Genomic DNA, 20,624 nt, shown 5'->3' with positions numbered 1-20,624 from the left:
TATAAATAATTGTCACGTGCACGGCCGAACGCGATATGTAAATGCGCCAGAGCAGTGTTTGCCACGGTTGCGCGGATCCTCGTAATCCGAGGTCATGTTATACTCCCACCCTCCTTTCTCCCTCTCTCTCTCTCTCTCTCTCTCTCCCTCTCTCCCTCCCACCCTCTCCCTCTCCCTCCCCCCCCCCTCTCTCTCCCTGTCTATAGTTGTCTAAGTTTCACCGATCGGTATACTCGAGGACGTCTGGAGATGACAAAGAGAGAAATTATTAAATTTACCTAAAAATTCTGTTTATTTGTTATATAATTATGTCACAAGTAAACTAAAATTTAATCGACAAAACTCTCCAGTGAATTCGATACGTTACTAAACGAATTATGAAAAACGGTGAAATTTGTTCGAAACCAACGAAGAAGAGAAAGAAAGGAAAAAAGAAATGGAATTCGTCGAGTGCCGATTTTTGCATTGGAAACGAGTCATTATCGAAAACGCCTTTGGACGAAACCAACAGAACTTTCTCGATCATCTTGTGCGCATGCTCTGACCGGTCCAGGAACGTGCCAGGATAAAGGTGCGATCTCGCTGTTTCGAAAGAGAAAGACACGGAGATAACTATTCGCGATTCTGCGTCGTTTTCGCGAATTTTTTCACGAAACGCTTATCGTCTTTTCGTATAAAATACTTCGAAGTAGCGGATTTTCTTTCGGATGTATATACCTTGTAATTTTATATTATTAATTTGTTCAATCCGACGATACTTTCTAACTTTCATTTTAATTAACTCTCATAGTTTCACAGTTAATCGTATCGCGACAAATCGTGTACCCACGTACGTCAAAACTGTATTAATGTATGAATAGTTGCCAAAATCGTAATGTCAGAAATTGACGAAAAAATGTGAAGCAATCCTATAAACTTTGATGTACCTTCGTCATTTACTTTTACATATTTATTATCAAATGTTGTTTGAATTCGATTTTGGTATGTCGCTTGTATGCATTTGATATCTCTCGATGCACATAACATATGCGTATAAACATTATATATATTATACATATATATATATGCACTAATATAATTATGTAAATAATAATTATAACAACGGTATCAACTACTATAATAATTGTATTCGTACAAATTCGATATCAACGAAAATATTCGGGTGATTTGCTGGCTGCGAGGAGACAATCATTCACAGTTGACGATTTCGCTCGAAAAACGTGTCATACACGTCGAATTCTCCGGGCGCATATCAAAGATTCGAACGTTAGCACGATTTCCTAACTAAATAATACGATTTTGTCCGAATGACAAGTCTCGTGGCACGAATCCGTGGACGAAATGAATCATCTCAATGAGTCTTTTATTCGTCTCCTACGAGTCACTTCCTTTATTCGTAAAACAATCGCATACTCTTCTTTGTTCGATCTATCGTTTCTTTTCTTTTCCTTTCTTTTTTTAATCTCGATCTTTCTAAAAAAAAAAAAGAAAAACAATAATTTTTTTCTTTCCGCAATATATTCCACGAAGTAAGAAAATATTAACAAGTCGTAGCCTCTAATTAGATTCATTTCGACTCGAGGATGCGTTTTTATTCATTTTACTGCGTTTGCATGCATTCTAATTAAGTTCTAAACAAACCATTGCAATTCGTATTCGGCCATAGTCCAACGACGTGTAACCGATTCTTAGCAGACACGCGACGTTGTGAAATATATTTACAAAGATATTTTTCTCCGTTCTGAAGAGAAAATCATCGTCTAACACTGTTTCGAAAATTCATCGAACTTTCCTCTTTACATTTATCGAAGGTTATACGCGACGTTAGACGGGAGAATTATACATTATTGTAATCGGTTAATCGAATAATATAATAATCGGAACGATTAGGAGGAAACTCTATAGAATCACCAGGATCATTAGATTCGCGTAACGAAAACCCGTTTACCGGTGGCGAACGAACTATGCGACCTTGGCGAAAGGTGGAAGTTAAAAGTCGGCTGACTTTCGAGTTTCCAAGTCGGTCGCTTATCCTCAAGATTGTCTTCGTATTCGATGATGCAGCGAGATTGGACCGATTTAGATAGTTTTCGATAGATAAAAAACGAATTCTTTCTACGAGAAGTCAATTTGTAATAAAACAAAGAGACTAAAACGTTACGATTGCCACTTTTCTAACGATTTGACACGATTTCTCTGCGATTCTGATTCGAAAACGTACAAGAAAGGAAGCAACGATAAAGAAAGAGAAAGAAAAAGAGAAGAAATTTCCTAGCGTTGAAAATCGCGACACTTGGTGCAGATTGAACCGAGGAAAATATGTTTGCATTAAAAAAAAAAAAAAAAAGAAAAGAAAAAATTCTTATCGTCTTTTGATCGTTTCCAGCAAGACGTAGGTAAGTCAAAGAGAATCGAAAAGTAGACCGAGCAATTCCGCGTGAACAACCTTTTCGGCCATTTTGATGTTTGAGTCGTTATATATTACGAATGGTCCTGTCTTTCTCTTTGTCATGCACCAAAGAACACGTGCATTCTCTCTCTCTCTGTTCCATTCGAAGGAAGAATAAAACGTTTCGTAGTAAGAACGGTGAATAATGATACTCACTGATCGCGTGTTGCGCGAACTCTTTTTCTTTTTTCTTCCCCCCTCCTCTCTCTTTCTCTCTTTCTTTCTCTCTCTTTCTCTTTTTAAAGATGATTCCTTCAAAATCCGAGGATGATCAGCGAACAGCGTCCTCCAATCAGCAAGAGCCGATCTTCTCGATGCAACAACGGTCGAGTCCTCCTTCTTTTCGTCATTCTTTTTTATCTTCTTAAATGTACACAGGAAAAGAAGAAACACAGGAGAAACTCTTTTATCTGTCTTATTTTCTTTTTATCTATACGGACGGGTGATACACGAGACGATGAATTAAGATAAATGCTCGAAGATATTTAAAAATGATATTTCTCGAATATAAGTAGGTATGGGAGAGCACACGACGACGACAACGAAATCGACTGGAACTCTTCTCAACCACCACCTTCTCCTCCACCTCCTCCTCCTCCCCCTCTTCCTCCTCCTCCTCCGCCTCCTCCTCCTCCTCCTTGCGTCACCGACCGAAGGAGAGCCTGTTGCTCTCCTCCTCCTCGTCCTCCCCCTCTCCTCCTCCTCCTTCTCCTCCTCCTCCTCCTGCTCTTCGGACACGAGCGCTCGTTCAGATGCGCGCGCGTTTCACCGATCCGAAAGATCCTTCTTCTTACTCTTTCGTTAATCGTCGTTATTACCGTTTTCCGAATCGACGTAGACGTAACGATCAAGAGGAAGAATGCATCGACTTGCTCGCTGGTTGTTTTATTTTCAAGGACTCGATCCACCGGTAAACGGTTGCCATGAAAAGTCCGCCTTATCCACCACCTCCTCCTCCTCCACCTCGTCCTCCTCCTCCTCCTCCTCCTCTTCTTCTTCTTTCTCTACTTCCTCTTCTTCTTCCAAAAACGCACACTTTTGCTCGAGAAGAGCAACAGCAACAACAACAGCAACGGTTTTATGCACCGAGCGGCAAAACGATAATAACGAACAAGAACAGCTTTTCTCTCTCTCTCTTTTTTCCTCTTGCACGGATATACACAAATACTTCACCGACAGTCTCCCTCTCCCTCTCTCTCTCCCTCTCTCTTACGCACTCGTATCTTCTTCTTCTTCTTCTTCTTCTTCTTCTTCTTCCTCTTCCTTGAAATCAAACGTAAGATCTCTCTCTCTCTCTTTCTCTCTCTCTCTCTCTCTCTCTCTGTCTCTCTGCCTCTCTCTCTCCCTTTTTTTCAACGATTAACGACGGACAGAGAGGAGAAACAGGCGGGCAGGCGGGCAGACAGGCAGGCAGGCAGACCTCGACGTTTGATCCGGATATGCGACGTCCGTCGAGTTGCGTTTGGTCGCGCTGCGCTCCCGTAACTGCATCCGCGTCTCGACGGCGCGTCGCGCCGCGCTTAGAGCGCCGCCATCCACCACCTCTACTCCCCACCACTATTGTACACCACCACCACCACCACCACCACCAGCACCACCACCAGCAGCAGTATCAACCACCACCAGCACCACCACTACCGTCGCTACCATCACCACCACCACCACCTCGACTAGTCGCAGTTCGACTAGAGGTGCGCGCGAGCGCGCGCGCGCGCATCCGACGACGACGGCGACGACGACAGTGACGATGACGGTGACGATGAAACACTCTACTCTACTCTCATTCTCTTTCTCTCTCTCTCTCGATGCACGTGCATGCACTGCACGCGCCCCTCAACGTGCAACTACTCTTCCCCCTCCTCGTATCCTCTCCGTTCCTCTCCTCTCTTCTCCTCTCTTCTCCTCTCCACTCCTCTTTCTTCTTCGACCGGCAACCACGAAGTCTCCTCGCCCTTTTCGAACTTTCGCCGAAAGTACGAGGTCCCGAATGCACTTGAAAATACCTCTTTCTCTCGCGTTTCTTCTCGGAAACGCGTATCATAAAACTTTTAGCACATTTATGGAAGCTTACTCGTTTCTCTATCGATCGCTCTTCGATCCACGATCTATGCCGATTTTGAACGTAGTTGGTGTTACCTCTTTATATATTCATTCATAGATCGCGTCTTATTTTTGAATCTATGATTCGTATCTCACGATCTACGTTGTACCGATACGTCGAATGAACGGTTCTCGGCGATTTAATCTGATATCTCGAGAAAGAGAGAGAACGCGTATTTACGCATCAAATGTCCGGAGCGTTAGAATCTTGGACCATTTTCTGTTTCGAATCGATAGCAGATGGAGAGTCCGAAAGGCGGCAAGTTTAAATAAGCCGGGCATCAACAGGTTAAGAAGTTGCTTTCCGGATACACCGCGGGCGTTAACGGAGAACGACGCAGTTTTCTCGGTCGACGCTTCGAAGGTATCGATCCTTGCGTCTTCGCTCTCTCTCTCTCTCTCTCCGACGCGCAACACGCGAGCTCGATTAGAAGCAAACGTTCTCGCGTCTTTGTTTCGTTCTAGCCGGCCGATTCGAAGTACGCGCGTTAGTTAGTCGAAGACATCAACTTCTATTTTTAGAGAACCGAGCACGCTCCTTTCGTTGTTGCGTTGCGTTAACGACGCGCGACACTCGAGTGCGCTCGGAACCTGTTTCGACGATCGTATAACATAGCTTTGTCTTACGGTCATAGATCGCTTTTAACACGTTCACTGTCATGCTAATTTTTTCAGACAACAATACCATATTTTTATTATTGCAAAAATATAATGATTAATTATTGCGTAGGATGATACCGTACCTACTCTTATCAATAATACGCACAATGCACTCGGTCGCTCTCGATGATAAATTTTTGATATTAAAAGTGGAAAAAATTGCACAAAAAAGATAACAAATTATTGCGAAGATTAGCGATGTTTTGACTCACTTTGTTTTTCATACGGTTCTAAAATAATTCATCGAATTTATCTAACGCGTTATGTTTGTTAACTTTTAAACCTTGTCGTTAATAATAATTGGCACGTCCGTTATAAATACAGAAACATACGATTGAAACAAAGAATAATTAATAATAACTGTTAATTCTGAACTAATACGTTTTTCTCGTCTTATAGCGCAATAAATGAATTTTAGTATCACCGGTCATCGACGATGACTGCGGATGTTACGACAGTGAACACGTTAATGCGTTTTTTACAACGATCTTACGCGGTTTCCCGTTTTACTCCAATGAGAGAAGAGAATGTGGATTTGTTGGACTTTGGCACGTTTTGATATTCCAAGATATCGTATCGATTTCGACCGATCGATCGGTCGATCGTTCGATCGATTGTAAGAGACGAAAAAGAGAAAAAAAGAACGGGATCTTCACGCCCGACTAACCGTTTGCTATCTCCGTTAGGTTAGGTAATAATATCGCGGATATTAATCGTCTTACCGACCTCGTTTTATCGTCGTTCGCGGTTTCCCTCTTTATCGTTTCCTTTGCATTCACCAAAATTTTTCAAGACTCGAGAACACTACGTTCTCGTTGTGCTGCAATACTCGATGTTCTCTCTCTCTCTCTCTCTTTTTATCTCTCTTGAGCATGGCCATGACACTTTTAATAGGAGACAATTTAATGCAGTCGCTACTGCGATTTGAAATTTAAAGTCTAATCGCCAACACAACGCTGTCCATTCGCAAACTTTCAAACGGAATAAAGAGATTTAATCCTCTCATGTACAACATTTAAACAATTTCTTTTTATCTCGAATAATTAATAGACGATATATAAATTTAACAATACACGAAAGAGATTAATATTTATTTACTTTCCGTCAAAATCGAAAAGTTTAGACGTAGCAATGTATCTTCCACGCAAAAGGATTAAATATAGTTCGATAATATCGAAAAAATACTCTTTTCTTATTTCTTTTTTTTTTTTTTTTATTTAGAGTGTAGAATCGTCTTACTTTTTTCTTTCTTATCGTGACCTCTTTTCCCTTTCAACAGAATATGCTATCTTTCACGGTTCGAAGTGTTCGATCAACGAAAGAGTAAGCTATTGAAAGACGAAAAGCATAGAATTTTTCAACGTTTCTTCACTTTCCCGCCTCCTCGTTCGAAAGCTCTAGCTCGATTCGAGCTAGATAAAAGTCGAACGAACGCGATCCCCTGCTTATCGTCGTATCTTATCGTTCGCCGCTCGTTCGATATCTTCCGCACCATTTTAAAGAATCATATGGATAAGAGGAGGTGGGGGAGAGATTGAGGGAGAGAGAGAGAGACAGAGGATCGAGGCGTGGCACAGTTTGGAGAGACGGACAGTTAAGAAGAGCGACTGATCGGAGTGGTCGAGAAGGAAGGGAAATGTGACACGTGGGGGAGAGAGAGAGAGAGAGAGAGAGAGAGAGAACGGGTGAGACCTTGGGATAGGCGAACGCTTTAGAAATTCGTTAGATAATCCGTGGGGCACGGCTCTCTGCTTTCAAGATGGCAACCGAAAGTGTAGGAGATTAGATAGGGCGCTTCACCAACGATGACTCTTCCTTCTCCTCCTCTTCCTCTATGTCCTCTCTCTCTCTTTCTCTCTGTCTCTCTCTCTTCTAAATGCGCGGACGTAGTTATGCAACATTCCCACGAAATTCCGATGTTCTACAAGCGTATACGACCGAGTTTTCAGTCATCAAATTTCATAATTGAAAAATTGAAAAGTTAGTATAGAGATTACTTCCATAGCAACATTTTATCATTATATATATATATATATATATATATATGTATTGAGATAAATTAGAATAAAAAAAATGTATATATTAGATCGATGCATATAAAAGTGTCATCTCGTTACGACGAATTTCTTTAATTCATTCAACATTTATTTAAAGTCGACTGGAAACTTGGATTGTTTAATGAAATGAGAAAAAAGCAAGTACATGCCATTATACAATAAACAAAGTAGGAGAAAATAATTGGGAGGAAGAAGAAGAAGCTATGAAAGAAGAATCGCATGTTTATAACGTTGGTAGCAATGAGGTAGGATCGGTGTGGGGGACGTCGATCGTCAAGTACAACGGCGACGACGACGACGACAACGAAGACGACCATGCTTCGCCGCAAATCCGATTCCATGTAGGTATACTTGACATTAAATTTTCCGTCGGCCTTCTAAACTGTGCGGCGCTATACGTGCGCGCAAGCGAACACGCGTGTAGGCAGTCAGCTCACTCCAAAGCCTTTCTCTTTGGCGAGCCAATGATTGCGCCACCTACCGAAAAATCTACGCCTACCAACGCAACGAGGAGACTTAGAAACAGCGATAATGGACGATTCTAAACGTGTCCTCGATTCTTTTTCTCTCGATGGTTTTTTCCCCTATAAATTTGAGAAATATTAGGATAATCCTTATCGCGATTATAGAAGTTACTCCAGTCTCTCCTTTGTTTATAGCAACGATGGAACTCTTTTCTTTTTTTTTTGGAAGCAAGAGACGCCATAAAAATGAAGTTAGTGAATACTCGCTTACGTCCTAATAAGATATTAAGGATCTAAGATATTTCTTGTCCTCCACTTTTCGAACAGACACGTAATTCATTTTGACAATAAAACTTATCCGAGCTCATCGTCTCTTTTGTTATAAAAATGATGAGAACTGAAACGAGAGAACGAATGGGTGCGTGTGCGTGCGTGCGTGCGGGCGCGCGCACCCCGATGCCACGTGACGTCTAAATTCAGTCGGCCATTTTGGAGCATGATTCATTTGTTTAGAGCAGCCCGGATAGGAGAGTGAGAGGCGGAGCTATACGCGCACGAAATCCTCGCTAGTGCGCGTTTTAGATTCACACCGATCGCCACCGACCGTTGCGACCCTGTCGCGAGCTATCGGATTTCTTACCGAGCGTAAGATCTTCTCTCGATCTCTCCTCCGCCTCTTCCCCTCCTTTTGCCTCGTGTCTCCTGAGGTATCAATTTCGATTTATAAACTTTCGATTCATAAACAAAATATTTCCCAAAAAATGTCTCGGACAATCGGACAAAGAGAAGCGAAGAGAGAGAGAGAGAAAGAGAGAATATTTGTTCTTTACTCCATTGTCGCAAAAAGGAACTGCTACGAAGTCTAACATTAAAATTTCGATGCCCCTATGACGTGAAGCACGCAAGAACGCGTGACATACCGTGGCGATGGTAGTTCACCACGATGGGAGGAAATAAAAGAGAAAACCTTCGTTTCAATTCGGTGTTGTTTTCTCGTTCTTTCGTTCGCGCTCGTCTCACGTTCGTATTCACGAAATTACGTTCGAAACGAAGGATAACGAGAGGAAAAGAGAAAGCATGCAAGGACTTTTGGCCAATAGTATCCGAATTTAAAAGAGAACCAGTCTCTCCTTCGTCCTTTGTTCGAAAAAAATTCCTCCTCTCTCTCTCTCTTTCTTGAAGAAATTCGCGCCCTCGAACGATCGTGGCTACGGCCGAGTTAACGTCTCGCTTCCCGGGGATCAAGGAGCGTGACAAGGCTACGCGAAGCAAATGTTATTCTCCGTCGAAAAGAGGCATGAATTATTTATCGACCGAGAACGAGAGAAAGAAAGAAAGAAGGCAGGAAGAAAAAGAAGAAAAAGAAGAGAAAGGGGGAGAGAGACAGAGGAAAGTCGCCAAGTCGAAGACGATATCTTCACTCTCGTCGGATTACGTTTGGAGAAGAAACCAGCATCGTGTGCCATTTTTTTTTCATTTGCCTCGTAAAATTGCCCGAAACGTTCGTTGTAACGAACGGAAAAAAAATAAAATAAAATTAGTTAAATATGTAATTTCTAGAAAGAAGAAAAAGAAGTCGAAAGGAAAAATAATATGACGAATACTCTCCCGAATGATTTCAATGCGTTGACGACAGTGGAAAGTAAGATCGCACGATAGAAGAAACGAGAGACGAAGCGAAATTCGGCCATGAGACGAGTCGAAGAGAGGAGAGAGGGAGAAGGAGGCAGCTGCGTCGGCAGTAGAGATCCTCCTTCCCCTCTCTTTCTTTGTTCTTTTGGAACTCTTTTTCTTTCGTTCTTTTTCTCTCTCTCTCTCTCTCTTTCTTTCTCTCTTCGGCCAGGTTCGGCTCGGAGCCGAACATCGTCGAATTTATTCGAGACGAGACTGGCCTGCCCCTACGAGCAATCGGGTCTTCACGTTGGACACAAGGTCATTGCCAGTGGGTCAGTCGGGCCAATCGCGCTGGCCGAAGGTCCAAGCCGAATTCCTACAACGAGCCAACCAACTGCGAACGTTTCTTTTCCCACTCTTGCGATCGAGCAAGGATCAATGTGCAATCCCTACCGAATCTCGATTAGCTACGAACGCGCGCGAATAGTATCCAGTGGCACGGTGGATGCTGCGATAAGATAGAAAGGTTGCCTGATAGACGAGATGCTTGAACGTTCCGCTTGTTCCGCCATTCGTGCGGTATGTTGGAAAGGGAACGGATAGGCCGCCGTCCCATGAGGCCTTGACCGTATCTCTGCTTATCGTATCGGCCGACTTGCACCGTCGACGTCACATCGCGAAAGTTATGCGGAGCATCTCTTCGAACCTTCGTCTTCGACGAAAATGATACATTTCTTTTCACCCGGAGATGTATCTCGGAATACCTGTAGATTGGTATCGATCGTTCCTTCAAGGTCGATAGGAGGAACTCGCATCGAAAGAGATGAAATTTTTCGTTCGATGAATAAGAAAAGTTGAAAACGTTTGGGCTCATTGAATTACTTAAACTTCGACACGTGACGTAATCGCGGCTATTACCATCGACGATAGATCTCTATCCGAATGTGTGGTCTTCCTCGTGCGAGCAATAAATGCATCGCATGAACGCTCCTAACGAGTCGATGTTTACTCCCAAGTATCGTATGCACCGTAATTGGTATTACGCAAGTACTCGAGCCGTCGCGAGTAAGTACTCGCCGAGCTTGATAAACTCCAAGTAAATCATCGCCTTTCTCCGACGACAACGTCGACGAAGCCCTTGATCCAATGATCTTTTCCAAACGATCTATGATCGTATTACCGCTTAGATTTTTTTTCTTTTTCGAATCGACGATAGAAATATCGTTTGAATTTTTATCACTTCCAGCGAAAGATTTTTACGAATAAACTTCTACGTACTCGTACTATCGCTCAGTAACGATCCAGAAAGGATTTTAGCAGTCCAAGTATCGACCGAGCAAAGACTCGTTCGTTGCATTCGAATCGCCTTTCGAGAATCGTGAGACTCGAGGCAAAGCTTGGAAAACGCCTAAACCAAGCTAGAGTGATTTGCCTGGAATGCGCGACGTCAGGATCGTCGTTGCCTCTCCGTTTCGATTCTTTCCTCGAATTCTTCTCTTTCTCTCTCTCTCTCGCTCTATCTTCGTTTCTTTCCTTAATATACTACTAAGAATTCGTTCATGGCTAGATTGATAATCAGAAAATACGGTGTAATATATTAAGTGGCATACGAAATAAGAAAAAGGAAATTTTTATTCAAATTTTTATCCAATTATTTGGAATAAAATTGTCGACGTTTAAAAAAAGATTTAAACTATCTGAAAAAAGATACGTATTTCTGCTGGATGCAGAGAATTCACGGTTTCACGCTCGTCCTCTCTCTCTCTCTCTCTTTCTCTCTTTCTCTCTCTCGCTCTCCCTCTCTCTCCCTGTCTTTCTCTTCCTCGTTTGGCCATATTTCGGCTATACCTACTTGTTGCACAGGGAACTAGTTATGTGCACAATGCACATACGTATATACAGTAGTATGTATATAACGACGAGCTGGATACAGTCGGCATCGACGTAGCTCGCTTGGCACGGCAACAAATAAGTGCAACGACCGACGAGCCGAAATAAATTCCATTCTACTTTCAAAACAAACCGAATTCCAATTTGCTTTTGACGAATCGTTCCTTTTTTTTCTATAATATTTCGACGGTCCGAAATAGTTTTCTTCAATTTCTTTCAAATTTTATTGAAAATTTTACGTGATTAATAATAGGACGTGTACGAATAACAATAAAAAATAGAAATGTGCGATTTCTTTTATCGCATCCGGTCGATTCATTCATTATCTGTCTCCGCGAATAATCATTGTAATCGTAAGAAACGAAAAATTTCCTCTCGGCGTGTACCAACTCGATTTAATTATTTAATCGTCTTCTTCCTTCTAAATAAATTCCAATTTACTCATAAATTGAAAAAAAAAAAAATTCAGGAGTAAATAACATTTTAAATAAAACGATTATAGTTGTACGTAGAAAATTGAGCGACCGAGTCAACGTATTTGATATAACGTATAAACGAGAAGAAGAGAGACGGAAGCAGAGGAGGAAAAGTGGTTTATCCGCATGAGTTCGTTGCTCGTAGATGTGTACAGGTATATTTCAGAGTATGAGATGAACGTAGCGAGCGAGTCACCCCACTCGAATCCACTTGGAAAATTTTGGGGATAACCGAGTCCACGCTAACACCACAGAGCTGCTTGGCTGTTACCGCATCAGCTGTCGGCGGCTGCTGCAGCCGACCTATATACTTGCGTGTCTTTACATATACATATGTATGTATATATATATGTATATATATATATATATATATACATATATACGTGTAAATCTATCTCTATTGGTATAGGTAGTTACTACATAGCACTATTATACTATGTCTATATACGGATAGAGTTTACATACGCTTGGAATAGAAACGTGTATGTGCGTATACGAACACATTCACAGCATACAACGACGCATCCAACGGGCTACGATATAAACGCCGTTACTACTTGTTGCTCCGTTCCCGGAAAATACGAGGAACCACGATTTCGAGGCACCAAACGTTTCAATAGAAAATCCTACGTGTTTCGAGCATGTCCTTTCAACCGTTGTCCTCTTACAAATGGCTCTCCGACGCGAAACCTAGACACCATACGATTTCCTTTTTTATACCGACGCGTTGCGATAAAACAAAAATGAAAACGGAAAGGAAAATTTACTGCGTATCGAAATTTATCGATTCTACAATTTTATCTGTACAAGAATTGTCTATTGGATGTATGATTATCGTTGATCAAACGACTATTGATCGAACAACTATTAGAGCAACTATGTTAATGTTAATTAGATAAATATCCAATAGATTTGATTCTCCTTAAATATCAAATTGTCTATCAGAAAATATCGACCTTATTTTAATCTTCCGAGAAAGTAGCGTCATCTTTTCGGTATTCGAATTTTATCGAAAAAAAAACGACTCTAAACCGATTCAAAGCGAGAGTGTAGGAGTATAGAAGCAGGATTCACGAAATCTCTCGAAAGCATGAACACGAAAATTTGTCGTGCGTTTCGTAGGATAACTCGACAATGCATGGACGACGAATATACAACGTGCATACAAACGTAGGAGGGCGAGTATGAATGCTCGCAAATGGCCCAGCCACGCACATTGAAGTACGGAGGATACACACACGTGCAATTTCTCTCTCTCTCTCTCTCTCTCCCTCTCTACCACAGAGTGAGAGAAAGAGAGAGAGATGGAGAGAGGGAGAGAGGGAGAGAGGGATGCACGAGACGCGAAACGCTGCGTCGACGCTGTACTTTGCAGCTCTATGTCGGCGTCCTATCGGTGAGAAAGAGAGAAAGAGAGAGAGAGAGAGAGAGAGAGAGAGAGAGAGAGAGAGAGAGAGAGAGAGGGAGAGAAAGAGAGAGATGGTATGTGGAACACACTCACTCTCGATGGGTCACTCTCACTCTCTCGGGTGAGAGGGAAATTTGGCAGCTGTTTTAAAGCCGGCTAACTGGCGAAACTACCGTACGAGCGACCCCTTCCACGATTCTCCGTCTCTTTTTATTTCATGCACTGGGTTAACACGCTACTCTCCTCTTTCTCTTATTCTCTCGTTCCACCACTCTCTTTTTCTTTTTTTTTCTTTTTTCTTTTTTCTCTTTTTTTTTTCTCTTTTTTTTTATACGAGCTTTCGGGAGTTCGGCTTCATTTTCGCTCCACCGATTTGGTTTCTCTCTTTCGACAGCACTCGATTGTTTTCTGGTCGACCGATCGTTTTCGATCGCCAACGGCGTACTCAACGTCGCTTTTGTGAAAGATCGTTGTACTGGCTTACTCGTAGAAATCACGAAATGGACATACGTTCCGATGTATAAGTTTTAAGCAGACTTCGTTGCACGTAGGTTCAAACTAAAAAAGCAAATTCGTTTATGAAACTTTGTTTAGTAACATATATTTATCGAAACGCTTTTTGTTTTATCGCTTGTTCGTCGCGATTTTGTATCAATTTGAATAATTAACGAACGGAAACGGCCGACTACGACTTGCATTTATTAACAGACATTACCACTTGATTTTCCTGCCTATTCTTCGACACAATTTTTTTTTTTTTTTTTTTTACAAAAAAAGAAGATTGTCGTATTTTACATAGACAGATTATCGTATCGTGCAATACATAGCTATGTTCCGAACTCTTTCGAAAAACAAAATCGATTCAATTTCACCTAATACGTTTTTTTATCACTTTTTTAATCCATATACTTACGTATACAGTCTAAGACGCAAGTTTCCATCCACTTTCGAATTCGCGTACGCATTAGATCTAGCAAAAGGTTTTTAATTCCCGATCGCGGTGACGATTTTATTGGGAAAAAAATTGAAAGGCTTTTATTAAGATCAAAAGAAAAAAATGATTAATAACATTGTCCATTAAATTTCTATAGAGATCTAATAAAGAAATAAATATTAACGGATAAACGTTTCGATATTACGATTTAAAACAATTAATTCGTATATAAATTTAGAGAGAACGGTGGTTATCGTCGAAAAACCGTCGACAGAGGCGAGTTACGAGCGACGAAAAGTTTGCACGCGTTTGCACGCACGTTGCATCGCCGGCGGATGTGGTACACACACGTGCATCCACAGACATACACGCATAACACGCCGCCATACATAAAAACGTATACCACAGAAACTCTGCAAGTTGGTCGAGTGCACTGGTCGAATGCATGTATGCGTGCGCATCGTTCTCTTCCTCTACATTCTCATATGCACATGGAAAGAGAGAGAAAGAGAAGGTGAACGTCGTGTCTCTTCGTCGGTAAGCTGCGAAACCGGCCGAACATGTAGCTTTTTTGCCACACTGACCTGGGTTAACTTGGAGTACAGTGCCGAATAATAAAACGCCCGGAACCACCGATTCCCCTTCTCTGTTTCGTTCTTCTTCGCTGTATACACACGTGTATATATATATATATATATATATATATATATATATATATATGGATTTATATAGTACATGTATATGCGCGGAAAAAGAAAGAAAGAGTGCAGAGTGTGCCGTTCATGCACGAAAGAACTCGGTCCGCCCTCCAGCCAAATATAAACTCGTCTGTCCCTGTCCTTCCTTCCTTCATTCTCTTTCTCGTTCACTCTCTTTCCCTATCGGTGACTACGTGCATCGCTCACAGATAAAGCGGTTTAAATATATGTGTGCGTGTACGTGCGTGTGTGTAGGTATGTGCATGTGTGTGTGTGTGTGCAGTAAAATGCACCGAGTGGCACACAAACGATCGAGGAACCGAGGGCAGGGCCACGGTCAGCCGAAAATAGGGCCGCGCCCCGTTCACTCTCTCTTTCTCTTTCCTCTTTTCCTTCGTCTTTCTCTGCCTCTAGCTATCTATCCCTTTCTCGTTTACTCACTCACTCGTTCGTTCATTCTTTCGTTCTTTCGTTCGTTCGTTCGTTCGTCCGTTCGTCGTTCGTTCGTTCGTTCGTTCGTTCGTCGTTCGTTCGTTCGTTCGTTCGTTCGTTCGTTCGCTTGCTCGCTCGTTCGCTCGCTCGCTCGCTCGCTCGCTCGCCTCATTGAGTTTCAATGGCTCCGAGTTCTATATGAAGCTACAGGCTGATTCACGCGCTACGGATATGGGAGAAGCTGAATATTCGGCCGAGATAATGAACGTGAGCGTAGGCGGTACGTAGAGTTTTATTTGACGAAAGCCGATTCGTGAAGAGAAAAAGATGGAGAAGAAAGGATTTAGATATGTCAATCCATTAGGTTTAGATTGAGTCTCATTTATTATTTAGATATCTGAAATAGTAAGTCCTAAAAAAGTAGAGATATCGAAGCGTTAAGTCCAACGATGACTTATCATTTATTGATATTAAACCTAAATAAATCCATCGAAAAAGTTTCGTTCGTTCCGCGTAAAAAAATTTCTTTCCGGCTTAAAAATAACGATGCATCGAGCGTAATAATTAATAATATGAAAAGATATTCACCGTTGTTTTATACGTAATAAAAAAAAATCCCTTAAAGGAATTGTGCATTAGAGGATTAAAGCGAGTGAGCTCGGAATAGAAAAATTTTCATAAAAACGACAAACAATCGAAACGATTTCGAAGTCGATCGTTGCACTGACTCATCTACAAAGCACAAGTGACTCGGTGTACGCTCTTTTCTTCGATAACAATCGACGGAATGGCGTCTCTTCTATCGCGATACGCAAACTCGAACGCACTATCGAAAGCCACCGAGGACGGAAAAGAATTTTTACCTTGCTTTTTCGCGAACGCACGCGAGCGCGCCTTTATGAAATCTATCTTATCCGACGATATCGGGATCCGATGGAAAAACGATTTCGTGAGCGACGATAACGCGAAAAACGCTCTGGAGATTAATATCGTCGCATTTTCTCGGAAAAACCTCCCGAATCCTTAATAACTGAAAACCGTCGATATTGAAAGCGCGAGATATGAATTTTGCTGCTTGGAGATCCAATAAAATCTAGGATTAATAGGAAATAGTTTCATATTCCTTTCTTCCTCCCACCTTTCATTTTTCATTCGACGCTCATCAATTATATTTCACGATCAACATATTTATCATTAATCATCGAATAATCATTACTCCAATTTAACCCCTTCCCCTTTGTAATAAAACATTACGATTCGTTAAATAATTATTTTCAACGAATTTAATAAATAACGTTCGATATCACGCTTATATTTTCAATGATAATTATCATCTCGACTAGGATTCAGTTTAAATTACAAAGTCAATCGACGTTTAAAACGTAATCATATCAAGTTAATTCGCATACGTTTCTGTGTCGTACACATTTGAAATATTTTACACGACAGCTCTCGGATACAGACGGGTACGTGTGCATTCGTGTATGCGCGAGTGCGTACTCCTTCCAAACGTACCTTTCTTTTATAAGAATACAAATGTCAATATATTCATGGAAAAATGACCTAAAAATCGTTATTATCTAGTCGCCTTAATCGCATCGTTTTATTATACCTCGTATATAGACGTAAGTAGGAATTCGCGTATATAGGACAAAACGTTTCTAGTGGCTAACGGCACGTTGCCTTATTCTATCGTCTTTCAAACAGCTTTAGAAACTAAAGAACAGATCCTCTTTAAGATTTATTTTATCTTTCTCGATCTTTCTTTGATCCGAAACTCGAAATTCGTTCAAAGACTCTTATCGAGTAATTTCATGGAAAAAAAAAAGAGAGAGAAAGAAAGAAAGAAAGAAAGAAAAAGAAACACACACAAATCTTCTCTAATTTGTCCCGCGATAATAAACTTGTTACTCGAGTACTCACCAAATTCAAATATCTTCCAAACAATGTCGATTATCGCCGGAGTTATCCAATAACCGATCGTTATCCACTCTTGGCTGGTAGAATAATCACTCTTACTATTGTCTAAAGTTCCAGACGATCCACAAAAATTCGATCCGAGGACACGCACCACGTCGTTGCGACGCTAGGATTATTATCAAAAATTCACTTATCAGAATAATTAAAAGAGGTAACAAATAATAAAAGACGAAAAAAAGAAAATGCAAAAAATTTCTTTTCTGACAAGCAAAGAACTTGGTTGAAATCAAGAAAGAGTAAGAATCAAAAGATATGAAAGGAGGTTTAACGATCAGGGTAACGCGGTTAGACTTGGATCGTTTAACGAGTCGAGATCAAGGTGATCTTATAGACGAGCTCGCACACGTTTTCGATTCACCGATATTCGTACGAATCCTTTCGCGATAGGTCGCGAGAGCCTCGATTTACGCGCTATTCCGATGCTTTTTATCGATGCGACGTGCCTGCGTCGTTGCATTCGGACGAGGAGAGAGAGAGAGAGACAGAGAGAGAGAGAGGGAACGTGAGAGAGAGAGAGAGAGAGAGAGAGAGAGAGAGAGAGAGAGAGAGATAGAGAGATAGAGAGAGACACACACAGAAAGAGAAAGAGAGAGAGAGAGAGATGCAGATAGGCCGCGAGCTCGCTTCAATGACGCAAACCGAATCTCTTCTCGTTCCGAGTCGACTAGTGTTTCGCGTTTAATACGAACAAAAAAAATAACAAAACAAAAGAAGAAAGAGATAGAAAAAATCGCATTGTTCTTTCGAAATTCTGAAGCGAAGCTTTATCTATTTTAAAAAACGATAAAAATAATCTTTTTTTTTTTTTTTAATGCAATGAAAATGAGAAAAAGAACGGCGATGGTCTCTCTGTCTCTCTCCTCTCTCTCTATTCTTTTCACACACATGCAAAAATGTTGAAAGATCGAATCGTTTAATTTGCTCCATGACAAAAAGTATGGCAGCTGTAACAATCGAGAACACTTGTTCTTATTTTTTTTCGCGTGATAACGTTTTACGCGCAGGCGTAGTAAGGAGCGGGAATTTTGAGAAAAATGCGTTACTGTCTCTCTCTCTTTCTCTCTTGCTCTCTCGTTCGACCTGTGTATCTTTGTCCTTTTTTCTCACACTCTTGCAGAACTTGCAGAAATCATGTTCACCTTTTTTTACCGTGAAGAATCGAATATATTTCCAATGTTCACAATAATCACGATTATACATATATAATCATTATTATACGCATATGTATAAACACGATTACATATATATATATATATATATATATATATATATGTATATATAGATATATTTAGCACGAGGAAAAATAAAATTCGAAAATAAAATAAAAAAACAGAGAAATAGAAGAAGAAGATCGTTCGATCGCACGGAATACGATCTAAAACGTTTCTCGGATCGGTCTTTTCACTCGTCGCACGATCGCGAGGAACGATGTCGCACGCGCGAGCACTCGTCGCACGATGCAGCGGCACCTCCTCCTCCTCCTCCTCCTCCTTCTCCTCTTCCTCCTCTTCCTCCTTCTCCACCTCCACCTTCTCCCTTTCCTCCTCTTCGAGCAACGTCGCCACTACCTCCACCACTACCGTCCTTACCCCCCTCTGCCCTTCTCCACCTCTTCCTCCTTCTTCTTCTCTTCCTCCTTCTCCTCCGCCGCCACCTCTTCTTCGTAGCCGTTCGAACGACGACGTCGAAGCGACGATATTTAGTCTCTATGAAAATGGACGCGTTAAGGCTCGCGCCAACCAAGTGTGAGAGAGAGAAAAAGAGATAGATAGAGAGAGGGAAAAAGAGAGAGAGAGGGAGTGAGAGAGCGAGGAAGAGCGGCGGGGCATGGGGATAGAGAGATAGAGATAGAAACACACAGCCACGTCGAAAGTGCAGTTTAAGTGCTGTTCGCAAAGCCGATCCGGCAGCTTTGCTTAAAGTGTCTTCGTTTCGGTGACTCGGACAACATGTTGTTTCGTACTGCCCGTCTGCACGTATCGTGCATCCAGATAACAGCGTCGATTCACTAGCTCACCTCGTTCTCGGCTACAGGACGATTCAAATTTACCGCTCCAACGCGATGCAGTATAGATTCGAATTTTTTCTAAGATAAGGATTGTCTTACGAACGTATAAGGCGATTTGAAAATAACATACATTCGGACATTAATCACTTATGAAACTTAATAGTAGAACTATACGTCAAAATGACACAGGTGTCATATTAGTATTTTTTTCCTCTTCGCGAAAGAGACAGATATTTATGATAAAAACAAAAAGAGAAAGAAAACAATTTCTTACACCAAATTAATTATCTTACGCCACATATTTTTTCATTCCGCACTTTATCTTTGTCTCGCTCATTAAAACGAATTCTTTGTTCGTCGTAGGATGCATAATCGGTAATACGTGCCTACTCATGTGGTGTCCGAGGTGTTTCGTTCTCGAACGCGTTTAGAGAATGTTTCGGAAAGTTAATTTCTAATCACTGACTCGCGTAATTTCGAAGAATCTAAGTCCATTATTACAAGGAATCCATCGAACGAATTGCAGACAAATTTTTCTAAGAACTATCTTAGATGCGAAACGAGTAGTACTTACTCTTATCTCCGAGTTTCATCGAATCTCGCAACGATCGTCGAAGTAGCTTTGCTTTTTCGAACCCTTCTTGAGATAGAAATTTATGGTCGTTAATCGTCATCGTCAATTTTTATACAAGAAAACCACAAACCTTTGGGTTTTTCTACTAGCGATCTAATCGATCTAATCGATCCCTCTCCGTCAAAATATGACAGAAAGGATGATTAATCTTTTTCCCACTCTCCTTTCCTCTTTCTAAGACTAAACGATCGCAATTTTCCTTGATTCCGTAATTCGATATCTTTGATTTATAGGTATACAAATTACCCAGAATAGTCAGGCCTTCTTTAATTTGTATTTTCTTTCAAGAAAAAAAAAAAAAGAGAAAAAAGAAGGGAAAAGAAAAAGAAAAAAGAAAATAACAGAATAAAGAGATAACATCGAAATTCACTATTCCTATTGATTCTCGATCGATAGATCTTTATCGATTTATTTGAACGATCTTATCTGCGTTATCGTCATCCTTTCGAAAATGCGTATGATAGTAGACTTCTTATCTTTGATCCAGGTTTACTTAAAAATCGATTAAAATTTCTTACGATAATCGAGTAGCTATCGATCACTCGAGCGACAAAAATACGATAATCCCGTTTCTTTATGCTACATTTTTGCTTGAAGTCGACGACGCGAAGGAAGAAGAAAAGAAAAAGAAGAAGAGTGATTTATTCGTTTCAAGTCCATCGTAATTAATCGGATAAATATAACGTAGTAAAAAGAAGATTGTATCAACTAACGAAAATTCTTTCTATTTTCTTTAAGCAATTTCTTAAATAAATATGAAAACGATCGTGCGTGTGTTCTCTCTTTCTCTCTTCTTCTCTCTCTCTCTCTCTCTTTAAGC

General features: G+C 41.0%; 1 protein-coding gene across 7 annotated transcripts in view; it reads right to left on the bottom strand.

The window, feature by feature from the left end:
• Nucleotides 1-18,622, bottom strand: part of LOC127070605 (mushroom body large-type Kenyon cell-specific protein 1) — a 72,873-nt gene extending 54,251 nt beyond the window's left edge. For 3 of the 7 annotated variants that reach the window (XM_051008787.1, XM_051008789.1, XM_051008790.1), the window contains exon 1: nucleotides 17,106-18,621. The gene's annotated coding sequence lies outside the window, so the exon portion shown is untranslated. Of the gene's footprint in view, nucleotides 1-2,605; nucleotides 4,018-17,105 lie in introns of those variants that run through there. The other 4 variants (XM_051008786.1, XM_051008785.1, XM_051008788.1 and 1 more) reach the window with 4 other exon arrangements.
• Between the last annotated feature and the right edge of the window lie 2,002 nt (nucleotides 18,623-20,624).

Source organism: Vespula vulgaris, chromosome 19, assembly GCF_905475345.1.
Source record: "Vespula vulgaris chromosome 19, iyVesVulg1.1, whole genome shotgun sequence".
In the NCBI taxonomy this organism is placed as follows: Eukaryota; Metazoa; Arthropoda; class Insecta; order Hymenoptera; family Vespidae; genus Vespula; species Vespula vulgaris.
The sequence above is the reverse complement of the archived record's forward strand: the minus strand, read 5'-3'. Positions and strand labels throughout refer to the sequence as shown.